The 19,132-nt window shown below is 43.0% G+C and overlaps 11 non-coding genes across 11 annotated transcripts; 2 read left to right on the plus strand and 9 right to left on the minus strand.

Moving 5' to 3' along the window:
* Positions 1-180: 180 nt before the first annotated feature.
* On the minus strand, positions 181-321 carry LOC141285911 (U4 spliceosomal RNA). Its single transcript, XR_012339040.1, has one exon. It is a non-coding gene; the product is annotated as a U4 spliceosomal RNA (small nuclear RNA).
* Positions 322-906: 585 nt separating this feature from the next.
* Positions 907-980, minus strand: trnan-guu (transfer RNA asparagine (anticodon GUU)). Its single transcript has one exon. It is a non-coding gene; the product is annotated as a tRNA-Asn (tRNA).
* A 1,702-nt stretch (positions 981-2,682) lies between these two features.
* Positions 2,683-2,898, minus strand: LOC141348172 (small nucleolar RNA U3). The gene has a single exon (XR_012357464.1). It is a non-coding gene; the product is annotated as a small nucleolar RNA U3 (small nucleolar RNA).
* A 972-nt stretch (positions 2,899-3,870) lies between these two features.
* On the minus strand, positions 3,871-4,011 carry LOC141284068 (U4 spliceosomal RNA). The gene has a single exon (XR_012338354.1). It is a non-coding gene; the product is annotated as a U4 spliceosomal RNA (small nuclear RNA).
* A 493-nt stretch (positions 4,012-4,504) lies between these two features.
* trnas-gcu (transfer RNA serine (anticodon GCU)) lies at positions 4,505-4,586 on the plus strand. The gene has a single exon. It is a non-coding gene; the product is annotated as a tRNA-Ser (tRNA).
* A 492-nt stretch (positions 4,587-5,078) lies between these two features.
* LOC141285934 (U4 spliceosomal RNA) lies at positions 5,079-5,219 on the minus strand. Its single transcript, XR_012339062.1, has one exon. It is a non-coding gene; the product is annotated as a U4 spliceosomal RNA (small nuclear RNA).
* Positions 5,220-5,801: 582 nt separating this feature from the next.
* Positions 5,802-5,875, minus strand: trnan-guu (transfer RNA asparagine (anticodon GUU)). Its single transcript has one exon. It is a non-coding gene; the product is annotated as a tRNA-Asn (tRNA).
* Positions 5,876-7,577: 1,702 nt separating this feature from the next.
* On the minus strand, positions 7,578-7,793 carry LOC141348423 (small nucleolar RNA U3). The gene has a single exon (XR_012357493.1). It is a non-coding gene; the product is annotated as a small nucleolar RNA U3 (small nucleolar RNA).
* A 972-nt stretch (positions 7,794-8,765) lies between these two features.
* Positions 8,766-8,906, minus strand: LOC141284079 (U4 spliceosomal RNA). The gene has a single exon (XR_012338355.1). It is a non-coding gene; the product is annotated as a U4 spliceosomal RNA (small nuclear RNA).
* A 493-nt stretch (positions 8,907-9,399) lies between these two features.
* Positions 9,400-9,481, plus strand: trnas-gcu (transfer RNA serine (anticodon GCU)). The gene has a single exon. It is a non-coding gene; the product is annotated as a tRNA-Ser (tRNA).
* A 492-nt stretch (positions 9,482-9,973) lies between these two features.
* On the minus strand, positions 9,974-10,114 carry LOC141285945 (U4 spliceosomal RNA). Its single transcript, XR_012339073.1, has one exon. It is a non-coding gene; the product is annotated as a U4 spliceosomal RNA (small nuclear RNA).
* Positions 10,115-19,132: the final 9,018 nt, after the last annotated feature.

Raw genomic sequence — 19,132 nt, forward strand, 5'->3', positions numbered from 1 at the left:
TAGCGGTGAGCTGTAATTGTGCTGTAGTTTAACGATACCTGCAGCGAAGTCTTGAGAACATATTGACAAAACAACAAATCTTCTGGCTCCGGCACGCTATGATCTGTAGACACCTCTTTGACGAGGACCAACAGCCAGCCACTCCAACAAAACGAAGCAAAACTATCTTTTTCAAGAAGCGTCCAGAGAGACCGGCAAAAACTGTCGAAGCCGACTGTATTTCAAATCATCCCGATGGGATATCGGGGGAAAGATTTCAACCAGCAATGATCACACCTCAGATAAACCACACTAGCTACAACATTGCCTCTGCGATAGAATACCGGTGACGGTCGTGACCTTTTCGTGCACCTACGTGGATGTGAACCGACAAGGTGGTAGCAAGCTGGATGAGCCCCAGAGACAGATCATCAGTGAAGACCTCTTCACCTGGACGGCCATCGACGCAAGACTGTGAAAACCAGATCCTCTCCAATCTGACACTGTGGCAACATGGAACTTTTGCATCTACATTAATATTAGTCTGTTTCTTCTTATTCTGAGGTCACCGTAGCCGCCAGATCCATTCTGTATTCCGATCAGATGGTCACTGCAGTCCCCCGGATCCAGTCCGTACCAAGAGCAGATGGTGGATCAGCACCTTCAGCCGAATGTCAGCGGATACCATGTCAACTAGATGAGCCCCAGGGACAGATCATCAGTAAAGAATGAATCCACATGCCACAGCAAACTACTCGAGCTGGTGAAAATGTTCACCAAACACCCGCCGCTGACTTCTTTTAAAACAAGCCAGCTTATTGAAGGTGCACAGGATAAACGCCCTGAGAAAGCTGTGCCTCGCAACCCTAAGAACGGCATAGGCGTTAGTGGACACCTGACGCGCGTGCAAAACACCGGCATTTCACACGTCCCTGGGTGGGCTCGAACCACCAACCTTTCGGTTAACAGCCGAACGCGCTAACCGATTGCGCCACAGAGACAGCCGCTGTGTGTCTGCTGCCGCCGGATCACGGTTGTAAAAGCAAGGGTTACGGTTAGGGATTAGAATCGCACGTACTAACAGGCTGTTTTGAAAGATGTTTCCGGAGCTCGCAAAATCCACTTAGCCTGTGCGGCGAATGGGCACGCTGGAGCCCGCCACCCTGTTGGGAATAAAGAGAGCCAACAGAGGCGCCCAACGTGGGGCTCGAACCCACGACCCTGAGATTAAGAGTCTCATGCTCTTCCGACTGAGCTAGCCGGGCTGGTTGTGGTTTCCTTCACCGGGTCGGAGGCAGTTTTCATCGGCTCCCAAATGACACAGGCGAAACGGAGGCTCTCGCGTTGTGCCGAGACTGTCGAGCCGTCCCGTGGGTAGGGCTTAGAGCAGGCTTAGAGTTTTCTTCTGTCAGTTTTGACCCAATCTGTTTTTGGGAAGCGCAGTTTGACCCAGCAGTGCAGGCCAACAACATGTTCTGTCTTGCCGCGTGAAGGCGGTTCAATGCTTTGGACAGCGTATGGTTGAGATGTGATTTTCCACCAATTTGGGGCACCTTTCTTATGGAAATCAAGGATAAATCTATATAAGGATAAGGATAAATCTTCTATTTTTCGGTGGTCTTTTGAGAACACTAGATTTATATGTCAATTCCAACATAACACCGACTGTTACGCAACAGTCCCGGGATCGTTAATAGTTACGCCTCCAACATTTGCATCGCCCAATCATCGGTAACGTCAGTACATCAGTAAAACAAGGCAAGCCACTGAAGGGACACGGTTAGCTTAATGCTAGCACTAGCCTGTTACATTGCAGTACAAAAGATATCACTTACCACATAAACAGAGAGATGACTGTGCTGATGATGGTGAATGATGGAGAAATAACTGCGCTGATGATGGCGAATGATTTACAGATCCAGAGTATCACCGAGAAGCAGCTGAACTTGTGTGGTAAGAAGAGCTCCCTCTGCATTATAACTTTACACAGAGCACATGGATCACAGTAATGAGACTAAAATGTCTGCGATTCAAAACGGCAGATTCAAGTCAAGTCAAGTCAAGTCACCTTTATTTATATAGCGCCTTTTACAATACAGATTGTGTCAAAGCAACTGCACAGTATTTAAACAGCACAATAGTGTGTAAGTAACGCATTATTGTAACAATCAATTTTCAGTTAAAGGCAGTTCATCAAGATTCAACAAACCACATATTAAAAGCGGCTAGAGCTCCTAATTAAATATATATTTTTTATCAATGTGCCAGCTATAGAGATGAGCAGCTCTGTGAAACAGCCAATCGGAGCAGAGCTCATTAATATTCATGAAGCTTCCAAAAAAGGCAATAACAGAGCATTTCATTCTAGGAACAAATCCTAGGGTTGTAAATGGTCCTGTAAAACCGTTTCTGGAGATTGTTTGCCCTTTCCTATGCCATTTACCTTCTATGTAGACATCAAAGAACAAATTAAAATATTCTCTCAATGCATTTTATGGCAACTTTAAGTTGATAGAACCAGCTGACATCTTATCCTGACATTCTGAATCTCAAGGATGGTGACACCCACCAACAAAAATGTAAAAAAGAACAACAAAAAAAAGATAAAAAAAGTAGTTTCATCAGATATACACCAATTATGAGCCAAACAGTCAATCGCAGCTACACGCAAGATTGTTAATCTGATATTTACAATTTTCAAAGACCACTCTGATCATACTCTCTTCTTCTATGCTGCATAAATGCCACACAGAACGTTCATCAATGGTGTGGAGCATAGGGAATAAACCATTACTCCACACCCGATTCACGCTCAGAAAAGAATATCAAAGCTCATCATCGTAGTTTGGGAGACACTACACTTTTGAAACACACTTCTTAGTTAAAAACTATAGAAATGATCCCTGAAAGCATAGTCTTGACCTCCATTTTGCAAAACCAGCTTAGGCGACTTCTGACACTTTGAGTCTCAGAGATGGTGACAACCTAACAACAGAGATGAGAAAAGTTACATCTGAAACATCATTAGAGTCCTAAAATTTTTTTTGTAATTTTAGTCGGATGCAGTTTTCATCGGCCCCCAAATTACACAGGCGAAACTGAGGTTCTCGCGTTGTGCGAGACTGTCAACCCGTCCCGTGGGTAGGGCTTAAAGCAGGCTTAGAGATTTCTTCTGTCAGTTTTGACCCAATCTGTTTTTGGGAAGCGCAGTTTGACCCAGCAGTGCGGGCCAACAACATGTTCTGTTTTGCCGCGTGAAGGCGGTTCAATGCTTTGGACAGCGTATGGTTGAGTTGTGATTTTCCACCAATTTGGGGCACCTTTCTTATGGAAATCAAGGATGATTTCATGGGAAATGGCAAACTGGTGTAGCGTTTGGCTAATAAGCTAAAGCTACAAAGGATGTACCGGTGCCCCGTCGTCCGAGCAGAATCCACATTCGGCCGTAATCGGAGGTTACTACTAACGTTCGATTGTGTGTCATATTGAGTTTGGCGCAGGGCCTCAGTGGAAAACAGGCCCTCGGCGGCTGAAACAAAAGACGAAGAATGCATCCACATGCACATGAATCAGGAGTGTTAAATAAAGAAACCCCGCAAGATGACGAGGTGGTCCAGTGGTTAAGGCGGTGGAAGGCTAATACATTGTGCTCGACACGCATTGGAAGCTTTAGCGCCACTGAGAGCCCACCGGACCAGACAGGACCAACCTGTTTACGATGGGTAACGGTGATCTGTAATTGCGCTGCAGTTTAACGATACCTGTCTTGAGAACATATTGACAAAACAACAAGCCTTCTGGCTCTGGCGCTCTATCATCAGTAGACAGCTTTTTGGCGAGGAAAAAAAACCCTAAACGAAACAAGGCTATATTTCTCAACAAAACTCTAAGCCTCCAGAGAGGCTAGCAAAAATTGCCAAAGCTAACTGTATTTCAAGTCATCCTGGCGGGGTATTGGGTAAAGTTTTCAACCAGCAATGATCGCGCCTCGGATAAACCTCATAGGCTACAATATTGCCTCTGCGAAAGAATGCCAGCGACGGTCGTGACCTTTTCGTGCACCTACGTGGATGTGAACCGACAAGGTGGCAGCAAGCTTTAAACATGACGCACAAACAGTCTCCTGGCACGGGTTGCTGCACCGTGTTTCCACGGAACAGATTAGAGGTGTGTAAAAGACGGCTCATTCACTATTCCCTCTGTGCTCAAAACAGCCTGCTGAAAGCACGGCAGCAGCAGCTGAAAAGGTCCGCAGCATGGCCTGTCTCGGTCAGCAAGGGGACGGGGTGGCCGAGTGGTTAAAGCGATGGACTGCTAATCCATTGTGCTCTGTGCAATGGTTGGAATCCCATTCTTGTCGTTCGGTTCCTTTAGCACCGGACCTTAATCCAGGTCCTGGGGACCCCATGCTAAACTTTTTGTGTGTCCTCCTTATCTAACACACTCAGTTCAGTTTTTAGAGTTCTCTACTAATGAACTGATGATCTGAAACAAGGAGTGCTAAATAGAAAATGCCACGTAAAATGACGAGGTGGCCGAGTGGTTAAGGCGATGGACTGCTAATCCATTGTGCTCTGCACGCGTGGGTTCGAATCCCATCCTCGTCGTTTGGCTCCTTTAGCAGTAATCCTCGGTCCTGGGGACCCCACTCTGCACTTTTTGAGTGTCCTCCTTATCTGACACACTCAGTTCAGTTCACTGAGTGCTCTACTAATGAGCTGATGGTCTGAATCGGGAGTGTTAAATAAAAGGACCACGGAAAGTGACGAGGTGGTCGAGTGGTTAAGGCGATGCAAGGCTAATCCGTTGTGCTCGGCACACCTTGGTTTGTGTGGGTTTGAATCCCATCCTCTTCATTTGATGATTTAGCACCACTGAGAGCCCACCGGAACAGACAGGCCCAACCTGTTTACGATGGGTAGCGGTGAGCTGTAATTGTGCTGTAGTTTAACGATACCTGCAGCGAAGTCTTGAGAACATATTGACAAAACAACAAATCTTCTGGCTCCGGCACGCTATGATCTGTAGACACCTCTTTGACGAGGACCAACAACCAGCCACTCCAACAAAACGAAGCAAAACTATCTTTTTCAAGAAGCGTCCAGAGAGACCGGCAAAAACTGTCGAAGCCGACTGTATTTCAAATCATCCCGATGGGATATCGGGGGAAAGATTTCAACCAGCAATGATCACACCTCAGATAAACCACACTAGCTACAACATTGCCTCTGCGATAGAATACCGGTGACGGTCGTGACCTTTTCGTGCACCTACGTGGATGTGAACCGACAAGGTGGTAGCAAGCTGGATGAGCCCCAGAGACAGATCATCAGTGAAGACCTCTTCACCTGGACGGCCATCGACGCAAGACTGTGAAAACCAGATCCTCTCCAATCTGACACTGTGGCAACATGGAACTTTTGCATCTACATTAATATTAGTCTGTTTCTTCTTATTCTGAGGTCACCGTAGCCGCCAGATCCATTCTGTATTCCGATCAGATGGTCACTGCAGTCCCCCGGATCCAGTCCGTACCAAGAGCAGATGGTGGATCAGCACCTTCAGCCGAATGTCAGCGGATACCATGTCAACTAGATGAGCCCCAGAGACAGATCATCAGTAAAGAATGAATCCACATGCCACAGCAAACTCGAGCTGGTGAAAATGTTCATCAAACACCCGCCGCTGACTTCTTTTAAAACAAGCCAGCTTATTGAAGGTGCACAGGATAAACGCCCTGAGAAAGCTGTGCCTCGCAACCCTAAGAACGGCATAGGCGTTAGTGGACACCTGACGCGCGTGCAAAACACCGGCATTTCACACGTCCCTGGGTGGGCTCGAACCACCAACCTTTCGGTTAACAGCCGAACGCGCTAACCGATTGCGCCACAGAGACAGCCGCTGTGTGTCTGCTGCCGCCGGATCACGGTTGTAAAAGCAAGGGTTACGGTTAGGGATTAGAATCGCACGTACTAACAGGCTGTTTTGAAAGATGTTTCCGGAGCTCGCAAAATCCACTTAGCCTGTGCGGCGAATGGGCACGCTGGAGCCCGCCACCCTGTTGGGAAGAAAGAGAGCCAACAGAGGCGCCCAACGTGGGGCTCGAACCCACGACCCTGAGATTAAGAGTCTCATGCACTACCGACTGAGCTAGCCGGGCTGGTTGAGGTTTCCTTCACCGGGTCGGAGGCAGTTTTCATCGGCTCCCAAATGACACAGGCGAAACGGAGGCTCTCGCGTTGTGCCGAGACTGTCGAGCCGTCCCGTGGGTAGGGCTTAGAGCAGGCTTAGAGTATTCTTCTGTCAGTTTTGACCCAATCTGTTTTTGGGAAGCGCAGTTTGACCCAGCAGTGCAGGCCAACAACATGTTCTGTCTTGCCGCGTGAAGGCGGTTCAATGCTTTGGACAGCGTATGGTTGAGATGTGATTTTCCACCAATTTGGGGCACCTTTCTTATGGAAATCAAGGATAAATCTATATAAGGATAAGGATAAATCTTCTATTTTTCGGTGGTCTTTTGAGAACACTAGATTTATATGTCAATTCCAACATAACACCGACTGTTACGCAACAGTCCCGGGATCGTTAATAGTTACGCCTCCAACATTTGCATCGCCCAATCATCGGTAACGTCAGTACATCAGTAAAACAAGGCAAGCCACTGAAGGGACACGGTTAGCTTAATGCTAGCACTAGCCTGTTACATTGCAGTACAAAAGATATCACTTACCACATAAACAGAGAGATGACTGTGCTGATGATGGTGAATGATGGAGAAATAACTGCGCTGATGATGGCGAATGATTTACAGATCCAGAGTATCACCGAGAAGCAGCTGAACTTGTGTGGTAAGAAGAGCTCCCTCTGCATTATAACTTTACACAGAGCACATGGATCACAGTAATGAGACTAAAATGTCTGCGATTCAAAACGGCAGATTCAAGTCAAGTCAAGTCAAGTCACCTTTATTTATATAGCGCCTTTTACAATACAGATTGTGTCAAAGCAACTGCACAGTATTTAAACAGCACAATAGTGTGTAAGTAACGCATTATTGTAACAATCAATTTTCAGTTAAAGGCAGTTCATCAAGATTCAACAAACCACATATTAAAAGCGGCTAGAGCTCCTAATTAAATATATATTTTTTATCAATGTGCCAGCTATAGAGATGAGCAGCTCTGTGAAACAGCCAATCGGAGCAGAGCTCATTAATATTCATGAAGCTTCCAAAAAAGGCAATAACAGAGCATTTCATTCTAGGAACAAATCCTAGGGTTGTAAATGGTCCTGTAAAACCGTTTCTGGAGATTGTTTGCCCTTTCCTATGCCATTTACCTTCTATGTAGACATCAAAGAACAAATTAAAATATTCTCTCAATGCATTTTATGGCAACTTTAAGTTGATAGAACCAGCTGACATCTTATCCTGACATTCTGAATCTCAAGGATGGTGACACCCACCAACAAAAATGTAAAAAAGAACAACAAAAAAAAGATAAAAAAAGTAGTTTCATCAGATATACACCAATTATGAGCCAAACAGTCAATCGCAGCTACACACAAGATTGTTAATCTGATATTTACAATTTTCAAAGACCACTCTGATCATACTCTCTTCTTCTATGCTGCATAAATGCCACACAGAACGTTCATCAATGGTGTGGAGCATAGGGAATAAACCATTACTCCACACCCGATTCACGCTCAGAAAAGAATATCAAAGCTCGTCATCGTAGTTTGGGAGACACTACACTTTTGAAACACACTTCTTAGTTAAAAACTATAGAAATGATCCCTGAAAGCATAGTCTTGACCTCCATTTTGCAAAACCAGCTTAGGCGACTTCTGACACTTTGAGTCTCAGAGATGGTGACAACCTAACAACAGAGATGAGAAAAGTTACATCTGAAACATCATTAGAGTCCTAAATTTTTTTTTGTAATTTTAGTCGGATGCAGTTTTCATCGCCCCCCAAATTACACAGGCGAAACTGAGGTTCTCGCGTTGTGCGAGACTGTCAACCCGTCCCGTGGGTAGGGCTTAAAGCAGGCTTAGAGATTTCTTCTGTCAGTTTTGACCCAATCTGTTTTTAGGAAGCGCAGTTTGACCCAGCAGTGCGGGCCAACAACATGTTCTGTTTTGCCGCGTGAAGGCGGTTCAATGCTTTGGACAGCGTATGGTTGAGTTGTGATTTTCCACCAATTTGGGGCACCTTTCTTATGGAAATCAAGGATGATTTCATGGGAAATGGCAAACTGGTGTAGCGTTTGGCTAATAAGCTAAAGCTACAAAGGATGTACCGGTGCCCCGTCGTCCGAGCAGAATCCACATTCGGCCGTAATCGGAGGTTACTACTAACGTTCGATTGTGTGTCATATTGAGTTTGGCGCAGGGCCTCAGTGGAAAACAGGCCCTCGGCGGCTGAAACAAAAGACGAAGAATGCATCCACATGCACATGAATCAGGAGTGTTAAATAAAGAAACCCCGCAAGATGACGAGGTGGTCCAGTGGTTAAGGCGGTGGAAGGCTAATACATTGTGCTCGACACGCATTGGAAGCTTTAGCGCCACTGAGAGCCCACCGGACCAGACAGGACCAACCTGTTTACGATGGGTAACGGTGATCTGTAATTGCGCTGCAGTTTAACGATACCTGTCTTGAGAACATATTGACAAAACAACAAGCCTTCTGGCTCTGGCGCTCTATCATCAGTAGACAGCTTTTTGGCGAGGAAAAAAACCCCTAAACGAAACAAGGCTATATTTCTCAACAAAACTCTAAGCCTCCAGAGAGGCTAGCAAAAATTGCCAAAGCTAACTGTATTTCAAGTCATCCTGGCGGGGTATTGGGTAAAGTTTTCAACCAGCAATGATCGCGCCTCGGATAAACCTCATAGGCTACAATATTGCCTCTGCGAAAGAATGCCAGCGACGGTCGTGACCTTTTCGTGCACCTACGTGGATGTGAACCGACAAGGTGGCAGCAAGCTTTAAACATGACGCACAAACAGTCTCCTGGCACGGGTTGCTGCACCGTGTTTCCACGGAACAGATTAGAGGTGTGTAAAAGACGGCTCATTCACTATTCCCTCTGTGCTCAAAACAGCCTGCTGAAAGCACGGCAGCAGCAGCTGAAAAGGTCCGCAGCATGGCCTGTCTCGGTCAGCAAGGGGACGGGGTGGCCGAGTGGTTAAAGCGATGGACTGCTAATCCATTGTGCTCTGTGCAATGGTTGGAATCCCATTCTTGTCGTTCGGTTCCTTTAGCACCGGACCTTAATCCAGGTCCTGGGGACCCCATGCTAAACTTTTTGTGTGTCCTCCTTATCTAACACACTCAGTTCAGTTTTTAGAGTTCTCTACTAATGAACTGATGATCTGAAACAAGGAGTGCTAAATAGAAAATGCCACGTAAAATGACGAGGTGGCCGAGTGGTTAAGGCGATGGACTGCTAATCCATTGTGCTCTGCACGCGTGGGTTCGAATCCCATCCTCGTCGTTTGGCTCCTTTAGCAGTAATCCTCGGTCCTGGGGACCCCACTCTGCACTTTTTGAGTGTCCTCCTTATCTGACACACTCAGTTCAGTTCACTGAGTGCTCTACTAATGAGCTGATGGTCTGAATCGGGAGTGTTAAATAAAAGGACCACGGAAAGTGACGAGGTGGTCGAGTGGTTAAGGCGATGCAAGGCTAATCCGTTGTGCTCGGCACACCTTGGTTTGTGTGGGTTTGAATCCCATCCTCTTCATTTGATGATTTAGCACCACTGAGAGCCCACCGGAACAGACAGGCCCAACCTGTTTACGATGGGTAGCGGTGAGCTGTAATTGTGCTGTAGTTTAACGATACCTGCAGCGAAGTCTTGAGAACATATTGACAAAACAACAAATCTTCTGGCTCCGGCACGCTATGATCTGTAGACACCTCTTTGACGAGGACCAACAACCAGCCACTCCAACAAAACGAAGCAAAACTATCTTTTTCAAGAAGCGTCCAGAGAGACCGGCAAAAACTGTCGAAGCCGACTGTATTTCAAATCATCCCGATGGGATATCGGGGGAAAGATTTCAACCAGCAATGATCACACCTCAGATAAACCACACTAGCTACAACATTGCCTCTGCGATAGAATACCGGTGACGGTCGTGACCTTTTCGTGCACCTACGTGGATGTGAACCGACAAGGTGGTAGCAAGCTGGATGAGCCCCAGAGACAGATCATCAGTGAAGACCTCTTCACCTGGACGGCCATCGACGCAAGACTGTGAAAACCAGATCCTCTCCAATCTGACACTGTGGCAACATGGAACTTTTGCATCTACATTAATATTAGTCTGTTTCTTCTTATTCTGAGGTCACCGTAGCCGCCAGATCCATTCTGTATTCCGATCAGATGGTCACTGCAGTCCCCCGGATCCAGTCCGTACCAAGAGCAGATGGTGGATCAGCACCTTCAGCCGAATGTCAGCGGATACCATGTCAACTAGATGAGCCCCAGAGACAGATCATCAGTAAAGAATGAATCCACATGCCACAGCAAACTCGAGCTGGTGAAAATGTTCATCAAACACCCGCCGCTGACTTCTTTTAAAACAAGCCAGCTTATTGAAGGTGCACAGGATAAACGCCCTGAGAAAGCTGTGCCTCGCAACCCTAAGAACGGCATAGGCGTTAGTGGACACCTGAAGCGCGTGCAAAACACCGGCATTTCACACGTCCCTGGGTGGGCTCGAACCACCAACCTTTCGGTTAACAGCCGAACGCGCTAACCGATTGCGCCAAAGCTGGGGAACAATAGTCTGTTAAGGGGGGGGAAGAAAAGGAAGGAGGAGGAAGAAGGGGGAAAAAGAGAAAAAGAAAGAAAAAAGAGAGAAAAAAGGAAAAAAATGAGGAGAAAAGAAATGAAAGGAAATTTTATCTCTTTGTCCTTCAAAGCAATGTTTTTGGAGTGTATATTTACAATAAATTATCTGAAAAAAAATGTTTTCTCTATTTTCCTGTACATTTATATGGGAGTAAGGATTATCACAAACTTCCAAGTTCATATTAAACTGTTGCCATACATTAAAGTGTTTACTGAATGATTTATTTATCAGTAATTATCACATAAATGATGTCCAAATGGATGAAATAATTTCTGAAATGACAAATTAATACTTTATTAGATTTATATTACTGATTATTGATATTTTATTCACAGTTCTGAGTTTTTGCACTTTTAGTTTAAATATATTGCTGCTGTAGTTATGTTCTAAAACTTATAGTACAAAAAATAGTCAATTTATTTATGAAATAATCCCCAAATTTATCAACATTTTTAAAAGGGCCTATAACCGTTTAATGATACTGTAACAAAGACATACAAAAAGAGTTATTTAATCATGACCAAACTTTTATTTTTCAATCAGTCATAGCCAATTATTCATTATTCTTTCTTTTTTTTACATTTTTATTCTTATAGTTATGTTGCATGTGCAGAAAACAGAATAATACCTCTTAATAATACTTTCTATTGTCCATGACTCCTGTGCATTTTTTGCAAGTGCAAAAGAACAGAAAACAGAACTATACATATAAATAAAACCGTCCAATGTCCATGGCTCTTGTGCATTAACTGCAAGTGAAAAGAACAGAAAGCACATAACAATACAAATGAATAAAACTTTAAAATATTAATGACTCCTGTGCATGTTTTGAAAGTGCTAAAGAACAGAAAACAAAACTATACTATTAAATAAAACTGTCTTAATGTCCATGGCACTAGTGCATACATTGCAAGTGCAAAAGAACAGAAAGCAGAAAACAATACACATAAATAAAACTTTATCCCCTTTTTTTGGACTCTTATCGATGGCACAGAGCTTGAAATGGTCTCTATCAGGCGACAACAATCTGACCACTGGGCAAGTGGGGCAGTGGTGGTGAATGTATGCCTCTTCACGCTCTCCACCCCTGGAGTGAACCTGTGTCCAGCCTGCTCTGGTGTCTGGCAGCAAACACCACTCTCTTCTTATCGTAATCCAGCAGGTTCTGCCAACTATATTGCTCACCTAAGCAGAGAGAGCATATAATACATGGCAAATGAGAAAACAAAACAAGTGGTAGTGTTAACATATGACAGGTCAAGAAGAAAAAGTAGAGAAACTGACCTGCTGGTTGGTGAGAGCCAAAGATGGCTGATTCCTGAGCTCCACAAGATACTCCACAAGGCTGTCCACTTTGTCCAGCACACCAGCACTATGCAAAGCCTGGGAGAAAAAATATAAAGAAAAAAAAAAACAGAAATGAACAACATTATGAGTACAGTGAAGTGGAACAAAATAAACAAACATATAAATATATATTTTCCTAGAAATGTAACAATATTACATGAAACACAATTACATACATGCATACAACAAGATATTTACATACCACAGACTTGTCAGGAGATGCTGAGGCACCTGGCATGAAGGAGGCATCAGGCTGAGTGGAGGACAGAGAGAAGCTTGGGTCATCGGTAAGACTCGACACAGTAATGTCAAGTGTTTGGTCCTCCCTGAAGCCCTCGTCTTCTTCATCCTCGCCTTCATCCACATCCTCCAGCATGTTCTCTGTCTCTTCTGAGTCAGGGTCCACCACCAGGGGCTGTCCAGTCTGACTCAGGAGGTAGTCAACACCAAGCAGTTCTCCTATAAAAAACCAAAACAAAATTTAATTAAAGCTGCAAGCAGCGATGAACGGGCCCTCGCACACGGGCTCACCGCCGACCGGTGGCTTTAGGAACACAGCAAATGGAGGGTAGTATGCTTTTAATACAGTAAAAATATGAGAAATATGTCAAAGTCACTTAAATGTGCCAAATTCCCTGCTGCCAGCTGGTGGCGCTATGCCTATAACTGATTATTGGCATGTAGATGTGTTCAGGCTGGCACGTTCATCAAACATATGAAGTTTGGTGCAGATTGACCTTGGTATGTTTGAGTTAGTGAAAGATATGATATATCCTGATGCCAACAGGTGGCGCTATGATAATATCTGAATATTGGCCTTTAGGTGTCTTCAGGCCAGGACTCTTACCAAACCTGTGAAGTTTGAGGCAGATCGGACATTTTATGGCTGAGTTATAACAACTTCTATGTCCATGGCGAAACATCAAACTTTGTCACGCCGCCACAGACACGCCCTTTAACGAAAACTCAAGATCTTCGCAATTTAACATTTCTAAGACCTCTAGATCAGACTGACCAAATATAATGTTGATATCATTAAATCTCTAGGAGGAGTTTTATACAAGTCATTTCCTGTTGCCAACAGGTGGCGCTGTGATTATAATAGAATATTGGCCTTCAGATGTGTTCAGGCCAGGACTTTAATCGAACATGTGAAGTTTGAGGCAAATCGGACATTTTATGGCTGAGTTATAACAAGTTTTATATCCATGGCGAGACCTCGAAATTTGTCAGGCCGCCACGGACACGCCCTTCAACGAAAACTCAAGATCTTCACAATTTAACATCACTAAGGCCTTTATATTAGACTGACCGATTTTGGTGTTGATCTGTATAAATCTCTAGGAGGAGTTGGTTGTAGAGTACAGCATGACACTTCCTGTTGCCTGCAGGTGGCGCTATGACTATAACTGAATATGGATATGTAGATGTCATCAGGTCAGGAGTGTTATCACACATGTGAAGTTTGGGACAGATTGGACATTTTATGCCTAAGTTATAGCAACTTCCTTTTTCATGGCGAAACATCGAAATTTGCGAGGCCGCCACGGACACGCCCTCCAATGAAAACTCTAGATCTTCACAATTTAGCGTCACAAAGGGCTTTAGATTAGACTCTGAAAATTTGGCGTTGATCCGAATAAATCTCTAGGAGGAGTTCGTTCAAGTACGAGGCCTGAAAATGGCAAAAATGACACAAAATTTGCTGAGAAAATTAAAAATAACCGACTTCCTGTTGGGTGTCAAATTTTGCTCCAAGAGGCTTTTTTGTAGGTATTGGTGTGTTACATGTGTGTACCGATTTTCGTGCATGTACGTGAATCACAGCTGAATGCGCACACCGCGGAACGTGTAAAGGTGGCGCTGTCGAGCCATTTTGCCACACCCACTTCTGCAACCCATATCAGACGTAAATTTTCGCCAGGTCTGATGTGTGTGCGAAGTTTCATGAGTTTTCGGGTATGTCTAAGCCCTCAAAAATGCGATTCATTTTGGAGAAGAATAATAATAATAATAATAATAATAATAATAATTAAAGCTGCAAGCAGCGATGAACGGGCCCTCGCACACGGGCTCACCGCCGACCGGTGGCTTTAGGAACACAGCAAATGGTGGGTAGTATGCTTTTAATACAGTAAAAATATGAGAAATATGTCAAAGTCACTTAAATGTGCCAAATTTCCTGCTGCCAGCTGGTGGCGCTATGCCTATAACTGATTATTGGCATGTAGATGTGTTCAGGCCACCACTTTCATCAAAGATATGAAGTTTGGTGCAGATTGACCTTGGTATGTTTGAGTTAGTGAAATATATGATATATCCTGCTGCCAACAGGTGGCGCTATGATAATATCTGAATATTGGCCTTTAGGTGTCTTCAGGCCAGGACTCTTACCAAACCTGTGAAGTTTGAGGTAGATCGGACATTTTATGGCTGAGTTATAACAACTTTTATGTCCATGGCGAAACATCAAACTTTGTCACGCCGCCACGGACACGCCCTTTAACAAAAACTCAAGATCTTCGCAATTTAACATCTCTAAGGCCTCTAGATCAGATTGACCAAATATAATGTTGATATCATTAAATCTCTAGGAGGAGTTTGATACAAGTCATTTCCTGTTGCCAACAGGTGGCGTTGTGATTATAATAGAATATTGGCCTTCAGATGTGTTCAGGCCAGGACTCTTATCGAATATGTGAAGTTTGAGGCAAATCGGACATTTTATGGCTGAGTTATAAAAAGTTTTATATCCATGGCGAGACCTCGAAATTTGTCAGGCTGCCACGGACACGCCCTTTACCGAAAACTCAAGATCTTCACAATTTAACATCACTAAGGCCTTTATATTAGACTGACCGATTTTGGTGTTGATCTGTATAAATCTCTAGGAGGAGTTGGTTGTAGAGTACAGCATGACACTTCCTATTGCCAGCAGGTGGCGCTATGACTATAACTGAATATGGATATGTAGATGTCATCAGGTCAGGAGTGTTATCACACATGTGAAGTTTGGGACAGATCGGACATTTTATGCCTGAGTTATAGCAACTTCCTTTTTCATGGCGAAGCATCGAAATTTGCCAGGCCGCCACGGACACGCCCTCCGATGAAAACTCTAGATCTTCACAATTTAACGTCACAAAGGGTTTTAGATTAGACTCACCAAATTTGCTGTTGATCGGAGTAAATCTCTAGGAGGAGTTCGTTCAAGTACGGCGCCTGAAAATGGCAAAAATGACACAAATTTTGCTAAGAAAATTAATAATAACTGACTTCCTGTTGGGTTTCGGATTTTGTCCCAGGAGGCTTTTTTGTAGGTATTGGTGAGTTACATGTGTGTACCGATTTTCATGCATGTACGTGAATCATAGCTGAAAGCGCACACCGCGGAATGTGTAAAGGTGGCGCTATCGAGCCGTTTTGCCACACCCACTTCTGCAACCCATATCAGACGTCCATTTTCGCCAGGTTTGATGTGTGTGCAAAGTTTCATGAGTTTTCGGGTATGTTTAGGCCCTCAAAAATGCGATTCATTCCGGAGAAGAAGAATAATAATAATAATTAAAGCTGCGAGCAGCGATGAACGGGCCCTCGCACCCGGGCTCACCGCCGACCGGTGGCTTCAGGAAAACAGCAAACGGTGGGCAGTATGCTTTTAATACAGTAAATGTAGGAGAAATATGTCAAAGTCACTTAAATGTGCCAAACTTGCCGCTGCCAGCTGGTGGCGCTATGCCTATAACTGATTATTGGCATGTAGATGTGTTCAGGCCAGCACTATTATCAAACATATGAAGTTTGGTGCAGATTGACCTTGGTATGTTTGAGTTAGTGAAATATATGAGATATCCTGCTGCCAACAGGTGGCGCTATGATAATATCTGAATATTGGTCTTTAGGTGTCTTCAGGCCAGGACTCTTACCAAACCTGTGAATTTTGTGGCAGATCAGACATTTTCAGGCTAAGTTATAACCACTTCTATGTCTATGCAGAAACATCAAACTTTGTCAGGCCACCACGGACATGCCCTTTAATGAAAACTCAAGATCTTCACAATTTAACATCTCTAAGGCTTCAAGATCAGACTGAACAAATATAATGTTGATTTAACTAAATGCAATCAATGCAAGGACTTCAGATAAATGCCAACTGTGAACCAGTATGCTACAAATGATGATAAGAACATGATTCATGATGATAGCAAAATGTTATTATTGCTTCCTTTACATCCACCACTTCTGCTTAAATGTCATTGTTACCTATCTGTACAATTTTTGTGTGGATATTGCTTTGCTGGTGACTCCTGTTATAAGACATCACTCTTAAGTGCTACATAACTAATAATCAATAAGGAAGATGGTGCCCAGTTGGCACATGCATTCACAGTAATCCTCTGCTAGTTTGGATTTTAAGTTTACAGAATTGAAAGGGTTACACTTTAAAATCAACACACAGACACATACACACAAAATATAAAATGTTGCCAACCAGTTTCATTTGTTAAAATTAACTATATTAGTTAACATGACCAATAAATAAATAGCATTTATTAATGTTAATTAATATTAAGCTAAAAAAAGTATTCATATAAAGTTTATGTACTGTGAATTAACATGAACATGAACACAGTTCATGTGGGTGTACAGCAATACACAATAAAGTGCTCTATAAACTCTTCATTCTTTCAAAATATCTTTAAAAATCAAGTTGAGTATTTTAACGGGGTAATATATATATATATTTATAACTGATCTTAAAATTATGGTTTTCAGATGTTTTGAAGAGATAACAATAACGTTTGTTTTGTTGTCAAAGTTTGTCATATTTTTTTATTATTATTATTTTATATTCAATAAATAACACTATGTAAATATTGTCTATCAATGAAGATAAATTGATCATGCTAAAAAGTTGTATTTTTTTAAATCTTTTGCTATGTGACTGAATAGGACAAGTTCATGGTACAGTTAAGTAAAAAATAAATAAAAAACAACAACTGCAAAATACGAACAATGAAAGACAAAGTGACCTTTTATATTTTCTCAAAATATCAGACTCTCAAAGATCAGACATATTTATGTAATTAAAATACATATGTGCATTTTTTGTTCAAAGATGGTCTGTAGGATGGCTCTCTACTCTGTCACCCTCTCTGCCTCTCACCCCTCCCCCCTGCAATAATGAGCTTCTCTGTGCCTGACTGAACGCACACACATACTGTAGAGACATTCACCAGAGTGACAGCAGGTTTCTGAGTTATTTTTTTAATTTTCTTTAATTCATTGAAGCTTGTATAAAATTTATATTTCCAGCACTTGCTCAGAATGATTAGATCTCTGTGTGAAAAAAGTTTTAAAGAGTTTGGATGCTGCACTTTAAAGATATAAAAAATTAGGGTTATGTTTTTTACTATATCTTTAAAAAATCACCACGTCAACACCGTTCGAGATATCCTAAATCCGCTCGCAATTTAACATCTTCAGAATCTTCTCTTCATGTTAAAAAAGTTTGGTGTGAACAGCTGGTTGTTCTTAGGAGTAGTGTGAATTTGTTTACTACCTGATTTTTCAAAAAATCCACCTTCAAATCAAAATAGCCGGCTTTCTGTTGGTCTTAGCTAATGAGTTTGATTTAGAAAGTTGTCCAGATTGATGAGAACAATATATGTACAGAGTTTGGTGACTGTAGGAAAAACTAACCCCCCAACTTTTGTCAAAAGATGGCGCTATAGAGTGCCTGCTCCACGCCCATTTATGACCTTTTGCCAGTGTTTAACTATCATTAATATTGATGTGTGTGTTGAGTTTCATGAAATTCTAAGCATGTTATCTGCCTCGAAAAGACAGGAATGTAATTTTAAAGTTTGACACGTTGCCATGGCAACAGCATTTGATTTATCATCGACCCCTTTACATATTCTTATCGGCCGTGTTTTGACATGATTTTGATGAAGTTTAAAGAAAATCGAGTAAAATTAAGAGGCTGATTTCAAAGCATTTTGAAAATGACACGTTTCCTGCTGCCAGTTGGTGGCGCTATAACTTTGACTCATAATAGTCACATTTATGGAATCGGCATCATACAAGGAACAAACTGGTGAAGTTTCATCAGAATCAGGCAATGTGTGCAACAGTTATTAGACACTTCCTGTTTCTCATTTCTCGCCATAACTTTGTCGCCTTGCCACGGCCAAACCGTTCGAGATATCAAAAATCTCCTCGCAATTTAGCGTCCCCAATGTCTTGAGATCATGCTGACCGAGTTTGGTGACAATCCCATGGAATTCCTGGGAGGAGTACGTTAAATTCCAGAGCATGCGCTTTTTAAACAGCCCTAAATATCTCACTTCCTGTTGCGTGGAGCCCATGACATAGAGTACAAAAGTTGTTCAGCTCGATGAGTTCTATATGTGTACCGAGTTTCATATGAGTACGTGCAAGTATGTGTGCGCAGTACATCAAGTTTTCAAACTGTGTTCCAGGGGGCGCTGTAGATGCCCTGAACCACGCCCGGGTCCCAGCCTCTGTGGCGTCCGGACGACGGCAGATTCCAACGTGTGTGCAAATTTTCAAGAGTTTTTGAGTATGTTAAGGCCCCCAAAAGTGCCCCAACGGTTGAAAAAAAACAAAAATAAAAAAAAAATAAAAAACAAATAAGAATCCTTAGAAGAACAATAGGGCCTTCGCCCTTTTGGGCTCGGGCCCTAATAATAAACGAAGCAGATCCAATAGGGTCCTCACACCATCGGTGCTCGGGCCCTAATAATAATAAACGAAGCAGATCCAATAGGGTCCTCACACCATCGGTGCTCGGGCCCTAATAAAAGGAAACACAAATACAGGATCAGTCAAAAGTTTGGAAACATTACTATTTTTAATGTTTTTTGAAAGAAGTGCCTTATGCTCATCGATCCTGCATTTATTTGATAAAAATA

This window comes from Garra rufa, chromosome 1, assembly GCF_049309525.1.
Source record: "Garra rufa chromosome 1, GarRuf1.0, whole genome shotgun sequence".
Classification (NCBI taxonomy): domain Eukaryota; kingdom Metazoa; phylum Chordata; class Actinopteri; order Cypriniformes; family Cyprinidae; genus Garra; species Garra rufa.